Source organism: Mobula hypostoma, chromosome 1, assembly GCF_963921235.1.
Source record: "Mobula hypostoma chromosome 1, sMobHyp1.1, whole genome shotgun sequence".
NCBI classification, from domain to species: domain Eukaryota; kingdom Metazoa; phylum Chordata; class Chondrichthyes; order Myliobatiformes; family Myliobatidae; genus Mobula; species Mobula hypostoma.
In genome coordinates this window covers 69,704,178-69,720,812 of record NC_086097.1, presented here as the reverse complement: position 1 = coordinate 69,720,812, position 16,635 = coordinate 69,704,178, and the positions used below count along the sequence as shown (strand labels likewise).

Sequence of the window (16,635 nt, the reverse complement as noted above, 5' to 3'; positions counted from 1 at the left end):
TTTTTAATTTTGATAATTTATTCTGAGATCTGGGATCCCTGAAAAAATCTCAGGTGATACCAGTCCTCACTGTACTGGTGAAGTTATATAGTAGTTGACAGAAGCCTTGTAGTGTAAACATCATTTCACCTGTCCTCGACACACTCAATCTCATGGAGCAGCTGAAAGACAGAACAGGGCCCTAAAATACAGGTTAGCTATATTGCACGACAAGGTTAGCTAAAATGGCCAGAGGTGATTCCAACGGCCCTCATGACGATGTGCCACGTTCCAAACTGCATAACAGGCCTATCTCCACATGAGAGTTTTGGGAAGTCCCATGCGTTTGCCAGTCACTCTTCTGTTTTTAGTTAAACAGATGGGCATCCATATCATTAATAAAAACATGTTGCATTACTGTATAGTACTAGAGCAAGCCCGTAAAGATTTCCATCAACAGATACTTGAAGATCAGAAAATTATGTTGGCTACAGAGTGCGACACCTACCAACTGAGAGATCGGTGAGATCCTACCGACGATAGATCTGCCTGCAGCCCTGCTGGCAGGGTCCATTCCAAGTGTTATTGGACACAAATACCATTTTAAAGGTCAAAGGAAATCCGATGTGGTACATGCTTTGCACATTAAGCCAGCAGTGCCACTGGACCAGGGAACAGATGTCCAGAAGAACCTTAATAAGGACTAATTAACTGAATTTAATCGTTGATACTTGTGACCTTAAGTGATTATCATGTATTATACATATTGGATAGTCTGTGCATCTGTTTTCTGGCCAAGAACAGAACTACCTTATGACACTTGCACTCCTAATACTTTATCTTGGTTTTAAATATGCGTTGTGGACTAGCCGGTGTCTAGGGGGCCATACATTCAGAAAGTGACTTGCCAATGCATTTATTCCCCTGGAGTGTACCGAGTTTGATTCTATGTTTTACTTTGATAACAAAAGTAGAACTGTAAAGGGAGCACAGGACTGCACAGCCATAGGAATGACTTGTCAATACAATTGTTTTCTGAGATGGTATCAACCTACCAACAACAGATTGCACAACCCCTCCCTCTGAAGCTGCTTCATGTTATTGTAACCAACAAGTTACCGTATTAGACTTAGGCAACAGTATATCCAATGCGTATACAACTGATGCCCCTCCAAATCCCATTAGTGGTACTTACTGGGTGTATGGCAGTCAGGCCGATCACTGGCTGCCAGAGGTACACCTTCTAAAATAGGGTCTTTGGCTTGAACCAAAGTTATGGAGGGGTTGTTGTTATAGAACTGTACAGCACGATACAGGCTCTTTGGCCCACAATGTTGTCCTTACCCTTTAATCTACTGCAGGATCAAGCTAACCCTCCTCTCCCATGTTTCTTTCATCTGTGTGCCGATCTAAGAGGAAAGTAATTGGAAAGCCATTGGAAAGTTAAAAACTGGTAAAGCTTGTGGTGTAGATAGTATTACAGCCGAAATGTTGAAATGTCTTGGCGACTGAGGTTGAGGAGATCACAAGGCTTTGCAATACAATCAACTCAACAGGAAAGTGGCCAACAGATTTTTTGGTGTCAGAGTTTGTCATGATCCCAAAGAAAACTAAGAGCACGAAATGCTCAGACTTTAGAACTGTAGGTCTTATAAGTCATGCCTCCAAGATCTTGTTATTAATACTTCTAAGCAAAATAAAAAAGATAGTTCTTAATGAAATTAGTGAGTGCCAGAGCGGATTTATACCGGGTAAAGGTACCCGTGAAGGGATTTTCAATTTGTAAATGATTGTGGAACAAGGTCTAGAAAAAAAAAGACAATTTGCATGTGCTTCCTGGATTACGAAAAAGCTTTTGACCGAGTCAATCATGAACAGCTGGTCAATTGCCTGAACTCACTGGGGCTGGATGGGAAAGGTGTTTGACTGATTGCGAGTCTGTACTGGCATCAGAAGGCAGTAATAAGAACTAGTGGTGAGAATTCACCGGAAGTTGAGATCCAAAAAGGGGTTCGCCAGTGTCACGTACCCCGTGACGGGGATAAAGAAACCAGCAGAAATGGAAAACACTTTGGAGTCTCATATTGCTATAAACTATTAATATTTATTAGTAACTACGCAATACAGTAATATCAAAGTAAATAAGTCACACAGGTTAGCAATGATTATATATAAAAGTAAGCGTGGAATATATATGTATGAAAAAACCAAGCTTCTTTAAGTCTAGGGGTAAAAAGATACAGTCTTACGATGTTGAGTAAAGTTCAGTTCGTGGTATTTAGTTGAGAGAGAGAGAGCGAGAGAGCGGAGTCGAGTCGAGTCTTCAGGTGAGCTGATGCCGTCGATCTTTTCGTCGTCCTCTGAAATCCTTTACAAGTCACCAACTGTGACTTTAACCGGGGGGACCGGTTTTCCTGTGGTGGAGCTATCACCCAGGCGAGGGTGGACACATAGACAACTCCCCACCAGTCAACCCCTTCTTCACCGCTGGAATAGCACTTTAGATCCATCCGCCTGATCGATCCTCCAAAACCCACTTTCTCTGTGGGCACAACAATGCTCATTCAGTGTCCAGATCATATGTCTGAGGTCTGTATCATCTGACCTCCCATTTATTTCTCTGTGCTGAGCATCACCTGTCATTCAAAGAGTCCCTCCTTCCTTTATCTGTAAAGGAGTGCACAAGCAAGCAACAAGTCCTTGAAAAAATATCAACAATCTGCCTTTGGTCACCATAGTTACTTTCGAGCTGCTCTGTGCTGCCTCCAACTCCAAACTCAGTAAAAATCCAAAGTTACTTCCAATGCCTTAAAGTGACAGTCCAACTGTCAATCTTCGTTTCTCTCTCTCTCTCTTTCCAAACAAACCATCAATGATGAATGTCTCTCTCTGTCTCTCTTCAAACAATTAATAGGGGCACTCCTGGATCCCCTCACAGCCAGGGCTGCATCATCTCCCCTTTATTATTTAACATTTACTCAGAGGTAATCTTCAAGGTGTTGAACGGTGAAGCTGGTGTCCAAATTGGTGGAGTGAGGGTGAACAATTTGAGATATGCAAATGATTCAGTGTTGTTGCCAAGACTGAGGACGAGTTACTCAGAATAGTACATAAGATAAATGCTGAAGGAGAACGATTTGGAATGAAAATAAATGCTGCAAAGACGAAGATGATGGTAGTATCACGAAGAAAGAAGTCCCCAAAATCAGTATCAAAATTAACAGCGTAGGCATAGAGCAAGTCAAGAAGTTTGTGTACTTGGGACAGATGATCATAGAGGATGGGAAATGTGATATAGAAATTAGACAAAGAATTGAGATTGCAAGATCAACGTTCTGGAGCCTGAATGACGTGCTGTGTGGCAAGAGGTTGGACTTCGAGCTGTGTTGTAGAATTTGGAAATGCTACATCTGGAGCAGTCTGTTGTATGGAGTCGAATCATGGACCTTATGCAAGAAAGCGCAACGACGACTGGAGGCATTTGAAATGTGATGTTTAAGGAGAATGCAGAAAATTAGATGGGTGATGAAGGTCAGTAATATGGAAGTGTTGAAGAGAGCGAGGACAGAAAAGGAATTGCTGAAGAATGTGCAGAAAAGGAAGCTGGAATATGCTGGGCACTTGTTAAGAGGTGGTGGACTGCAGAAGTTGTAATTGGAAGGGATGATAGAAGGAAAGAGGGAAAGAGGAAGGCAGCGAACCACTTGGTACGATAACGTGAGGCAATGGACTGGGTTGAGTTATGCTGAGGCCAGAAAAAGAGCGCAAGATCGAAGAAGATGGAGGTGCAGAGCCACCTACCCCGGATTCAGGACAGCACCCACCGACTGACTGACTATCTAAGAGTCTCTTCAATGTCCCTAATGAGGAGGAAAGAATTTATTTAACCAGAGGGAAATGAATCTGTGGAACTCATTGCCACAGACCAAACCATCAGGTCTATTTAAAGCAGAGTTTGATAGCTACCCATTAGTAAGGTTGTAGTACTATATATGCACAACCTACCTATGATCTCTCTACCCATTGTGTAAGGCTGCAATTGAAGGGAATGGAGACTGAGCATTTCTGGATTGCAGTGTTCCTGTTCTCGGGACCAACCAGACTGCTTCATGAAAGCACCGCTGAACAAATTGGCTAATGGTACAAACTCAGCACTATATTGTTTCAGCCAAGCCATCAATGACATTACTGCCAAAAATGCTGGCAATCTGCACTGTGGCCCTTCAAAATCAACCAGCACTAGACTTTCTGTTGTCTAGGAGAGGTGGCACATCATTATTAGCCCAACAACTAAGGGACAATTGGTTCACTAACTTCAAAGTGTGCTCAGTTGTCAGCTGGTAGTTTCTATTGACTCTAACACCTCTGTTGTGAACAGCGTTTGATCTTGCAAGCCACACACATCAAAATTACTGGTGAACGCAGCAGGTTGGGCAGCATCTCTAGGAAGAGGTACAGCTGAAGTTTCGGGCCGAGACCCTTCGTCAGGACTAACTAAAAGAAGAGCTGGTAAGAGATTTGAAAGTGGAAGGGGGAGGGGGAGATCCAAAATGATAGGAGAAGACAGGAGGGGGAGGGATAGAGCCAAGAGCTGGACAGGTGATTGGCAAAAGGGATATGAGAGGATCATGGGATGGGAGGCCTAGGGAGAAAGAAAGGGGGAGGGGTGAAGCCCAGAGGATGGGCAAGGATATAGTGAGGGACAGAGGGAGAAAAAAGAGAGAAAAAGAATATATATATATATATATATATATATAAATAAATAACGTATGGGGTTAGGGGAGGTGGGGCATTAACAGATAGAGCCAAGAGCTGGACAGTTGATTGGCAAAAGGGATATGAGAAGATCATGGGACAGGAGGCCCAGGGAGAAAGAAAAGGGGGAGGGGGGGAAAACCCAGAGAATGGGCAAGGGGTATAGTGAGAGGGACAGAGGGAGAAAAAGGAGAGAGAGAGAAAGAAAGAATGTGTGTATATAAATAAATAACAGATGGGGTACGAGGGGGAGGTGGGGCATTAGTAGAAGTTTGAGAAGTCAATGTTTATTCCATCAGGTTGGAGGCAACCCAGACGGAATACAAGGTATTGTTCCTCCAACCTGAGTGTGGCTTCACTTTGACAGTGGAGGCGGCCATGGATAGACGTATCAGAATGGGAATGGGACGTGGAATTAAAATGTGTGGGCCACTGGGAGTTCCTGCTTTCTCTGGAGGACAGAGCGTAGGTGTTCAGCGAATCAATCCCATTCCCATTCTGATATGTCTATCCACGGCCTCCTGTACTGTAAAGATGAAGCCATACTCAGGTTGGAGAAACACCACCTTCCGCTAATGCCCCACCTCCCCCTCATACCCCATCCGTTATTTATTTATATACACACATTCTTTCTTTCTCTCTCCTTTTCCTCCCTCTGTCCCTCTCGCTATACCCCTTGCCCATCCTCTGGGCTTTTCCCCCCCTCCCCCTTTTCTTTCTCCCTGGGCCTCCTGTCCCATGATCCTCTCATATCCCTTTTGCCAATCAACTGTCCAGCTCTTGGCTCCATCTCTCCCCGTCCTGTCTTCTCCTATCGTTTTGGATCTCCCCCTCCCCCTCCCACTTTCAAATCTCTTACTAGCTCTTCCTTCAGTTAGTCCTGACGAAGGGTCTCAGCCCGAAACGTCGACTGTACCTCTTCCTAGAGATGCTGCCTGGCCTGCTGCGTTCACCAGTGGCTTGAATTTCCAGCATCTGCAGATTTCCTCGTGTTTGATCTTGCAAGCAAGGAATTCAAACATATACAATTTACAAATAGTCAATATCCATAACTGATATGCCAATTCTACATAACAACAGCAGTTTTTTGTCCTGGCTTTGGAACAGTGGTAACAGGAGCCATGCTGTTCTCCTTATGCACAAAGAGATAAAGTATGTTTGAATCGTAAGGGTGCATGTGTTCTGGGCACAGTTATTTTAGTTTTTTTTATTGATAACACATGCACCTAAAGTCAGGACCCTGTATCAACTAGTATATTAGATACTTACTCCCTTCACCCGATCTAAACAACATATTCAGTCACAAATTTAAAAGCACCCACTGAAAAATATATTTCTATTCTTCCCATACTAATTATTCACTTCCAGTGTAAAATAATTATGAACATATTCAGCTACCGGAATCTGTAAAAAGAAAATCACAAATTCCCAGAGCTGAAATGACAGTGTGTAACCCACTCAGTTATGTTGGATGTTCACAGTTCAAATGATAAATCCAAGAACGAAGAATTTTATTTTCTCCTTTATAATATTATAACTTAAAATGCATTCTTACATCATGCAGTACTCTCTATTCAAATCAACGAGCTGAAAAAAAATGCTCTTTCTCTTCCTTCCACAGCTCTCATAAACCTTGTTCACACCGGTGAAATTTCAGCTAGAAAACATGACATCACTTTAACAAGCAACATACATCAAAGTTGCTGGTGAACGCAGCAGGCCAGGCAGCATGTTCTTAAAAGATATTCATTGTACCCTCGATGCCTGCTTAATAAAACAAGCTTAAGCTATGTAATTATTTTAATAAATTCACCAACTTTCCAATAAGCTCTCCTAAACTAAGAAAATGCAATTAAATGCAAATGTGGATGAATCATTAGAAGTTCTAATTTAAAGTCAGTTAACTTTACCTTTATTTTGACAATTTGAACAAGGTGTTCAACAGACCAAATACGAATTAAAAATGTGTTGAAAGCATGCAATGCGCAACAAATGTAAAACTTTCCTGGACATGAAAACTAATGTAAATATGTGACATGAAATATGCAAAAAAAAATTCTCTGGGACCTGACAAATTATAAATGAAATCGCAGTAAATCTATCTTCAGCCATGAATAATTCTAAGCAAAACAATTAAGTCACCTGAAAACAATGATACTCATATAACAGCACTGCTAAAATTAAAATCACAGGAGGCAGGGCCTTGTATCAGTGACCAATGAATAGGGAATTCAACAACCTCAGAAAGGCTTAGAAATTGCAGAGGCTGGGAAATCTGAAATAACAACAGAAAATGCTGGAAAAGCTCTGCCGATCAAGCACCCACTGTGGAGAGGGGGAAAAGGGTTAAAGTTTCATCCGATGTGAAAAGTCAACTGCTTCTCTTCCCAAAAATACAGCATGACCTGTGAAGTATGTACCTCCAGCATTTTGCTTTTTAATAATCCTCTCACATAACTATCGTTATATAATAATAAGTGACCTTGCAAAACAGCATAAAATCCTGTTGTATTCATGGCTGAAATAATTTTAAAGTATAAATAGTGAGAAAAATAATTAGAATAATTGTAATGAGCCCAGTATCTACAAAACATTCATTGTGCTTAAGCAACTGTTCAGAATTTGACATAGCTACATCATTTGTTAAGAAATATGCCAATAAAATCTTACCTAGCGAGAGAGACAGTAATAAATGTGCGATCTTTTTCAGTACAATATTTCACAATTCACCATTCAAGACCTCCTGATTTCCACAAACATTAATTATTCCACTTTTCTGCGTGTGCTTCTCATCCTCAACCCCATAATGATTTATTAAGCACATTTGCTGGCTGTTTTGCCTAAGTAAAAATAATTTCCAGAAACGTTGCTTCACATATTCAAATTCTACAGCTCACAATGAGAAATAAATTTAAAAATAGATTCTGAAAACAAAAATGCACCTGGTAACAAAACTGGAAAGTATGCCCTTCACAACCAAACTAAAAATATTTTACAAGCAAAAAAAAAGGACAAATGAAGGAAAAGTTGAGTTACAGGTATCATCCCAGGTATGAAGCCTTGAAAGCCTCAAATGAGCCCAGACTCCAATCTTCAAACCGAAGTCCCTTGGCCTTTCAACCATTTAACCAACTGTATTTAAAGAGTTTCTTTTCAAGTTCATTACTCACTTGCAATAGTCCTATTCTAAATTCTATTTATTTGTGAAGTTATTTGTTACAGTTCCAAAACTGGAAAAATTGCAGATCACAAAATTTAATTTATTTTGGATCTCTCAAAAAAGATACAAGTTTACATGAAAACACCCATTTTCTAACAGTGACTGAAAATACATCAGTTTGTTATCCTCTTCCACCTTTGAGTCATCAAATTTGATATACATTACATCATGAACCACACGTCCAAAAAATAATTCACTTGTGATGTTGCGATACTTCTCTTTAGTATGCAGTATCATTCATGGAGTATTATTTCCCTGAGAATTCAAGAAATATGAACTTACTTACTGCTTTGTGTACAACAAGCAAGAACTTACCGCCAGCAAAGCTAGGCTGTATTACTGACCCATGCAATAAGGCTTATCTACCTGAGGAGGATCTACTAAGTCAATTTGTTTACTCAAAAAAAATCTCAACAAAGAGCTTTTGTTATGATTTAGCACTTGCCATTGAGCAGATAGAAACACACTCCAATAATCTTCCATAAACCTGATTCCTTGTAAATATTGCTGATATTTGAGACCATTTATAAAACAAAGTGAGTTACTGAAAATATTAAGAAACAAAAACTAAAACACTAAAAGAATTAAAACAAGAGGCAGAGTAATGAAGTTATGTTGTAATTGTACGCAACACCAACTAGGCCACAGATTACCACAAAAGCAGCCACTCAATTAGAATAATAAAGAAAAATATTCCAGCGAACATAAATATAAAGGGAAAGAATATGTTTTGTTCATAAACAACACCCAACCCGTTTAACTAGTTTGCTTGTCTATTTCAAAAGATGTTGCCAGTTGTGAATCTGAATCTTTTACTGTCACTTGATTTTGCCGCACATCACCAATTTTGAGTATCTCCATACTGCTGCACCTAACAAAATTGGACATTTACTTGTCCTAAGTCCCCAAGAATTTTGGCAAGTAAATTGGTAATTACCAAGTACAAACGTTTGTATTTAAAAAGTGATTATTCTTATACTTTTGCTGTATATTTGGTCTGTATCTACCATTTAAGTCTAACAATTCATTGACAAAGCATATAATAAGTCAGTGAGCAAAATCTTTTTGTTGAGAAATCAGTTTGGGTAAAACATTTTTGAATCATTTTACATGTAATCTCTCAATTGTCCTTTGGCACAGAACTTTATTTTTTTACAGTTTTAGGCAATATCTTACTGTTTTTTAAACCAATATTTGGTATCAGTTAAAATTTCACTATTGCTGATAATTTGTCTCCACCACTCTCAGAATAAGTAATATCTGCCACCACCATTCTCTATTTCAATAAAAGAGCATAACAATTAGTCATACTAACGTACAGATTGCACAACAATGGCTTGTTCATTATAACTTTTTTATACCAGTAGTTTCAGCTCCCAATATTAATGCAACCTATGCCCAAACAAACTTTTAAATTGTTTGCCCTACTATTTACTAGAAATCTATCATCTCAACACTGTGCCTCTTACATCAACTTCTGGCCATAGCAAATCAGAGCAACTCGCTATATCGCTCCTTCAACATTATATTAATCCCTCAAAGCCAATAAATATGTAAAATAAAACTTTTCCATTTTTTAACAACTTACGTTCCTACATTGTCAGTTTTTGTATTTTAACATACAGATATGTCCAATATGCTTCCTTCCTAAATTATATAGCCCTGTCATACAACTCTTTAATCTTCATGGCAAATGTCAAGAAGATCATCCAGGATAACCTAACCACTCCACTGTAACTTTTATCATGAATTAGGGCCGGACACAAGCAAGAAGATCTAGTTAGATAATGACTTTAACATCCTATCTAAAACACTTAAACATCAAACAGACACCAACTGTGTAGCAACAATGCTAACATGCCAAACCTTAAGTCTACTTCCAAACAATTGAAACCACTACTCTAAACAAGATGGGAAATCAGTGAAGGAAATAATGAATCAAAATTTGAATGAGTAGGCTGTCTGCAAAATACATAACTGTAAACCATGTTAAACAGAATAATTTTTTCATTTTGAATGGTCAATTCCCATGCTTAAATAGAAAACGTAAAGTTCAGCTTTCAGTATTAATGAGCAAGACAGTCACCTCTAACCAGATAATACCCAATGGGAAGGAGCCCGATATCCCTTATTAAAAATTACTATCACTGGTACAGACTTTGGTTAGATCTTAGCTAGAGTAGCAATTTACAAGATCAGTCAGAAGTATGACTTGCCATCTTACCTATAGTAAACAATAGAGTTAAATCAAATACACATCTACAACACACTTAACTCGTGACTAAGGATCAAACTTTAGGCAGCAATAAGTTTGCTAACCAGATAAATAGAAGAACCACAGAATTTAAGAGCAACATAGTGTCAGAATCTGTGCCCAATTACATTAATCACAATTTTTATTCTCCCCATATTCTCATCACTACACCCAAAGTTTACCGATAATATCCAATTAACCAACGAATCCTAATGTCTTTGGAACATTAGAAGAAACTGGACTACCTGGAAGAAACCCATATCATCACAGAGATTAACACGCAAACTCCACACAAATAGTATCTAAAATCAAGAATGGCATTGTGAAGAAGCAGCTCAACCAGCAGAAAATCAAAGGGAAAACAAATGGATTTTAAGAGATGCTTTTATGAAGTAAAAATAAGTTTTAAGAAAAAGGTAGCGTGCTAACAATATTTTCCATAACAATGCTAATTTGAATATGTTGAAATAATAATTGCCATAATGTTTTACAATGAACCACTTCAAACTCATACTTGAAGCAAGTACCAGTGATCATTAGTGAAGTACTTCTACTCTCCTCTGGTCAGTCATCGCAAAGTCAAATTCTTCACAATGTTTTTTAAAACATTGACACAAGGCATCATCAACAGGCAGTGAATACCGATGTGCACAAAGTTCTCATAACTTGAGCAAATTAAAATAACAGGTCATGACAGTAATAAGCTGGTGGCAGGCTACAATTTTAATCACTCTTTCTCTTGATCTCTGCTTTCAACAGAAATAAACCAAAATGTTCTCCTGATCAGGAGTTCTACAAACAAAAGCAGAAAATACAACAGAACAGCACAGGAACAAGCCTATTAACCAAATTCAGGCAATATCCTACTGAATATCTTCTGTAACCTCTCCAAAGCTTTCACAGCCTTTCTGTAATGAAGTGACCAGAACTGGATGCAAGAATCCAAATGTGGCCAAACCAAAGTTTAATACAGCTGTAAATATGACTTGCCAACTTTTACTTTCAGTGCCCTGATAAAGACAATCATGCCATAACATTACACTTGTGTTACCACTTTCAGGAAGCCATGGACTCATTCTGTACATCTATGTTGCCATTTACTGCATACTTTCCTCTTGTACAACATTCCAAAAGACACCACCTCATACTTGTCTGGATTAAACTTTATCTACCATTTCTCCACCTAAATTTCCAACTGACCTATACCCTGCTGTATCTTTCCACAACCTTCCACGCCACCAACCATTCTACCAGCTCTTATGCTCTCTGCAAACTTGCTAATAGGATCAGAGACATTTTTGTCCAAAATATTTATATATATTTCAAACAACAGAGATCCCCACATTGATCCTTCAGGAATACCACTAGTCACTGACCTCCACTCAGAATAGCACACCCACATCTTTGACCCTCTGTCTTCTATAATAAAGTCAATTTTGCAACTTACCATGGATCCCATGTGACTTACTGTATTGATCAAGCCTACCACGAGTCACTTTAACATCCACTGCATTACTCTCATTCACAATGGAGGTTGTTGTTACTCCCTCAAAAAAAAATTAATTTTGTGAGACATGCCCCCCCAGTACAAAGCCATGCTGAATGTCCCCAAAATGTGCAAACATTACTAAATGTGAGGATATCTTGTCCATTTGAACTTTCAACAATTTCCCACCATGATGCAAGACTCACTGGTTTATAATTTTCTGGATTATCCAAATTACCCTTCAAAAACATTGTCTATTCTTCATTTTTCTGAGACTTTATCTGTGGCTGAAGCACGTACAAAATACACCCCCCCCCCACCCCCGGTCAATGCTCCTACTATCTCCTCCCTCAGTATCCTGGGATAGATCCCATCATGCCACGGGGACTTAACCACCTTAATGGTCTTCAGAGACCTACCATCTGCTTCTTCTTAATTTCAGCATATCCTTCCTTGACCTCACTATCATCCACGTCCTTCTACTTGTAAACATCAATGCAGGTTACTAATTTAATAGTCACCCACTCCCACTGGTAATAGATTTATATTCCCCCCCTTTGGCCTGATCTTTCTCCTAGCTACCAGCATCTTTTTGATACCTGTACAAAAAGCCTTGAGATTTTCTTAATCCAACTTGCCAGGGTCATTTCATGGCCCCTTTTAGCCCCCTATGATTTCTCATTTACATTCTTTCCTGTTTCCTTTATATTCCACGAAGGCCTTGTCCATTTGCAGCTTCCTAAATCTTACATGATTTTTTTCCTCTTTCAAATAAAAGTGGTTAAAACCTTATTTGTATCAAATTGTCTATCTCAAATCAAATGAAATACCAAAAGATGTGTCGTTTGGAAGTAGCTGAGTCAGTTTGCCAACATAATTCAATTTTGTAGAAACTCTAATACAGTTTATTTAAAAGCCAGGCAATCAAAGGTAATAATTTAATTAGATGTAACAATATAAAAAGTAAATTATGTACAAGAAAACTTCTTTATTATAATTACAAGAGACATAAACTGCACACAGGTCACAGGATGGAACCAACGCTTTTTTCTTTAGGGGTAACAACAACGTTCAAGATTACGAAAGACTGTGCAAGAAAGATGCACATTATTCATGAAGATCTTCAAATTTCAATTGTCATCCTTGTGAGTACATCACAAGTAAATACCACTCTTGAATGTGAAACTGCATTATTTTAAATGTGCTTCTTAGTTTGGCAACACTACAGCAAACACAATTTGCAGTCATTACAATATGGCCCTCCATGTCCCCTGCTACACTGATAGCACAACACAGAAACAAGACTAAGGATTTCAGTGGGAAATTAAACAACCTGACACAAACCGGTCACTAATATTTAAAGTTAAAATCAAAATTTCTCTACCACATAGATGAGGAATATTTGATGGTTAACAGAACAATCCTTTGACCGAGCCTTAACAAAGTTAACTAATATTAAGAAGAGACTGTTAAATTAACATCAAAGAATAAAAACAAGTCAGTGACTTCTAGTTGCTATGCAGCATCTCCTGCTAAGACTGCACAGGAAAATTAGTTGAGGGCAGAATCATATCCTCCATTCAGACTGCACTCTGACAAAAAGAAACAAAGTCAATTAATGACTTTAAACCTGAGGTCAATGGAAATTTGCTGAATGGAAGTATTGGCGCCAAGACAGGCTAAGTGGAATTAATGATAGAGATATGGCATGATCTCACCGTAAAGAAAAACAGGCTTGAGATATTGAAAGGTCTTTTCCCACTGCAGTTTGCCTACCACTGAAAAAGAACTACAGCAGAAGCCATCTCCCTAACCTTACACTCATCTCTAGAGCATCTGGACAATATAGACACAAATTATCCTATGATAGACTATTACTTATTGACTACAGCTTTGCCTTCAATACTAAAATTCCGAACAAACTCTCAAACTCCTAAAGTCAACACTTCCATATACAATTGGATCCTTGATTTCCTAACTAGCAGACCACAATCAGTAAATAAAGGCAACACTTACATTATTATTCTCAGCACTGGTACCCCACAAGGCTGCATCCTCAGACAGACAGTGAATGTGACCAGATTTTGCACTAACTCCACCGACGAGTTTGCAGATGTGACATGGTGTCATGACAACAACCTTTTCCTCAATGTCAGCAAAACAAAAGAGTTGGCCAGGGGTGGTGGGGGGCAGTGCACATGCTCCTGTTTACATTAATAGTGCTGAGGTTGAGACAGATGAGATCTTCCAAGTTTTTAGCAGTGAACATCATCAGCAACTTGCCCTGGTCCAACCAAATAGATGCCATAGCCAAGAAAATTCACCAGTGCCTCTACTTTCTTCGGAAACTAAAGAAGTCTAGCATGTCCCCTTTGAACTTCACAAGTTTATAATTGATGTACCCAGAAAAGCATCATATCCAGATACATCATAGCTTAGGAGGAAACTGTTCTGTTTATGGTGGCAAGAAATTGCAAACAGTTGTAGCCACAGATCAGCACATCATGGAAACCAGCCATACCCTCCATGGACTCCGTCTATACTTCTTGCTGTCTTAGTAAAGCAGCCAGCATAATCAAAGATCCCACCCACCCCGGACATTCTCTCTCCTCCCAAACCGCCCGCCCCACCCAAATCAGGCAGAAAATACAAATGTCTGAAAGCACATACCACCAGGTTCAATGACACCTTCTATCCCCGCTAATATAAAACTAGTGAATGTTTTGCTTGTATAACATAGACTGTTGACCTCACAACCCTACATCATTGTGACCTTGCGTCTTACTGCCTACCTGCACAGCACTTTGTAAGAGTTTATTTGGTACTCTGTTATTGTTTTGCTTTGTACTACCTCAATGCACTTTTGTTCTTCATTGTACCTCGGTAAAGTGACAATAACAAGCCAATTTACTATTTATTTCTTGTTCTGTGTTCAAACAGAGTGATGGAATTATGGTTTATTAAATAATTGTCCCCACCTATAAAAAGCAGTCAACAGTTCAAATAGAGAGGAACAAGTATTTGGAACCTAAAGCTAAATATGAAAACAATCCCACAAAGTCATGGAAGTAAATCTAGCAATAAGCGTTGTATAATTAGTGGCTTAGATCTGAAAAAGCCAAATAGTTTTGTTGGATCAGCTTCATTTATTATAATATGCGCTACTAAACAGTCATAATATAAAATAACCCTGTCAAACCAAGTGTGCGCATTCAGATTAAATGCGGATTCCAAAAGTTCTCATTGCCTTTTCTAAGAAAATTGATAATTAAGTATAAAGCGATAATCTTCCATTAACTATAATGAACATGCAGGCAAAAAGGTTTGTCATTTCTTTACTTGCCCTTAATCAGATTTTGCTCCAATGAGAGCAAAACGAATGTCAGAACTCAAAGAAAATGCTGGATACTCAGCAAGTCATGTAGCATCTGAGAAAGGGACAGAGCTAATGATTCAAGTTGACGATTCTTTCTCACATTTTTCTGTCCTGCATCTGAACAATGAGGTAACCTAAAATCCACCATACCAAATCCTGAATATTCTCATCTTCTAGCTACCAGGTAAATTATAAATAATTTCAAAACTAATACCACCTTAAGCTGGAAATAAGACACAGATTTCTTTAAAGCACTTACAAACAGGAGGTAACATGGAAAATATGCACCTAAAGTCCAACATTACGAAGTAATTTTTTTGCGCTGGTAATATGTGGGGTATCAGCAATTGAAGGCATTGTTATTTCTGCACGTAGGTAATGACACCCAGATTTTTTTCACCCACTATACACTGTCTCTACATTGTCAGACTGCTTATCTGAATTCCAGTAGTGGATGAACTAAAATTTCCTCTAACACTGAGAACACCAAAAACAAACTATCATTTTGGTCAGTGTTAGAAATTTTGTATCCAATTCATTAACCCAATCCCTCTCCCTGGGAAATACCTGAGATTAAACCAAGTGTGTTCACTTACTTGGTGTCATATTTAATTATTAGTTGAGCAACACTGCTCCATTTCCACAACTACAAAAGTGACCAAAGTAAACTTTGCCCATTGCAAAAGCATTAATTTAGATTGATTTTATACCTTGGGTGTATTCATCATCTCTAAATTTGAGTATTCCAACAAGCTCTGCTTACCTCCATAAACGAGGTCATATCAAAGTCTGCTGTGCCAAATTCTGAACATCACACCAGTGCCTTAACCAATCACATCCTTGTTTACAAACATCTCCACAGCTCATTCTTTCCCTCTTCAATCTCCCAACAGCCCAGTTTCTGATGGTTCCCACAAAGTTCTTGAGTTGTTCTTCTCCACCTTGTGGTGCATTGAGTGGCAACCTTGCCATTTCTTTAGCATTTGTCTATTTTTTACGACAAATGGCTAGTTCAATCCAGCAAGGACGGAAAGCGTGCAAGGAGCCGGCCAGAATTGAACCCAGGATCACTCATATTGAAGTCTAGTGCGGATGCCATGACACCGCCAGCCAACATTCTCACAGCCCTATTCGCGTGCTAAATAGCTCTACTGTTCAATTTTAGCCTATTCTCCCATGAATTTATTTATTTTATTATGGTAGCCATGACGCCTCTACCAAAACCCAAAGCTTGTAAATTCCTTCATTAAACCACTCAGTGTTGCTTCCTCTTTTTTTCCCCTCCCTTCATAACATCTCATTCTCTTTGATGAGGTTTTCACAAAACTGTCTTAATTTTTCTTTAGGCATTATTTACAAATCTTAGCTAGAACAAATAATTAATATTTCATCTAAAAAATAAGACTTTCAACAATACAGTTACTGAGCACTAAAATGAGACGTCAGTCTAGATGACCAAACTCTGGAGCTGGAATGAATTCCACATCTTTCTGACATAAAGGCAAATGCTGCCGCTCAGCTAAGGTGACAAGTTAACACTTTACGGGAAACTAAAATACTATAAG

The 16,635-nt window shown here is 38.8% G+C and overlaps 1 protein-coding gene across 3 annotated transcripts in view; it reads right to left on the bottom strand.

The window, feature by feature from the left end:
- strn3 (striatin, calmodulin binding protein 3) overlaps positions 1-16,635 on the bottom strand; it is a 198,883-nt gene that overhangs the window by 180,510 nt on the left and 1,738 nt on the right. The window lies entirely within an intron of this gene.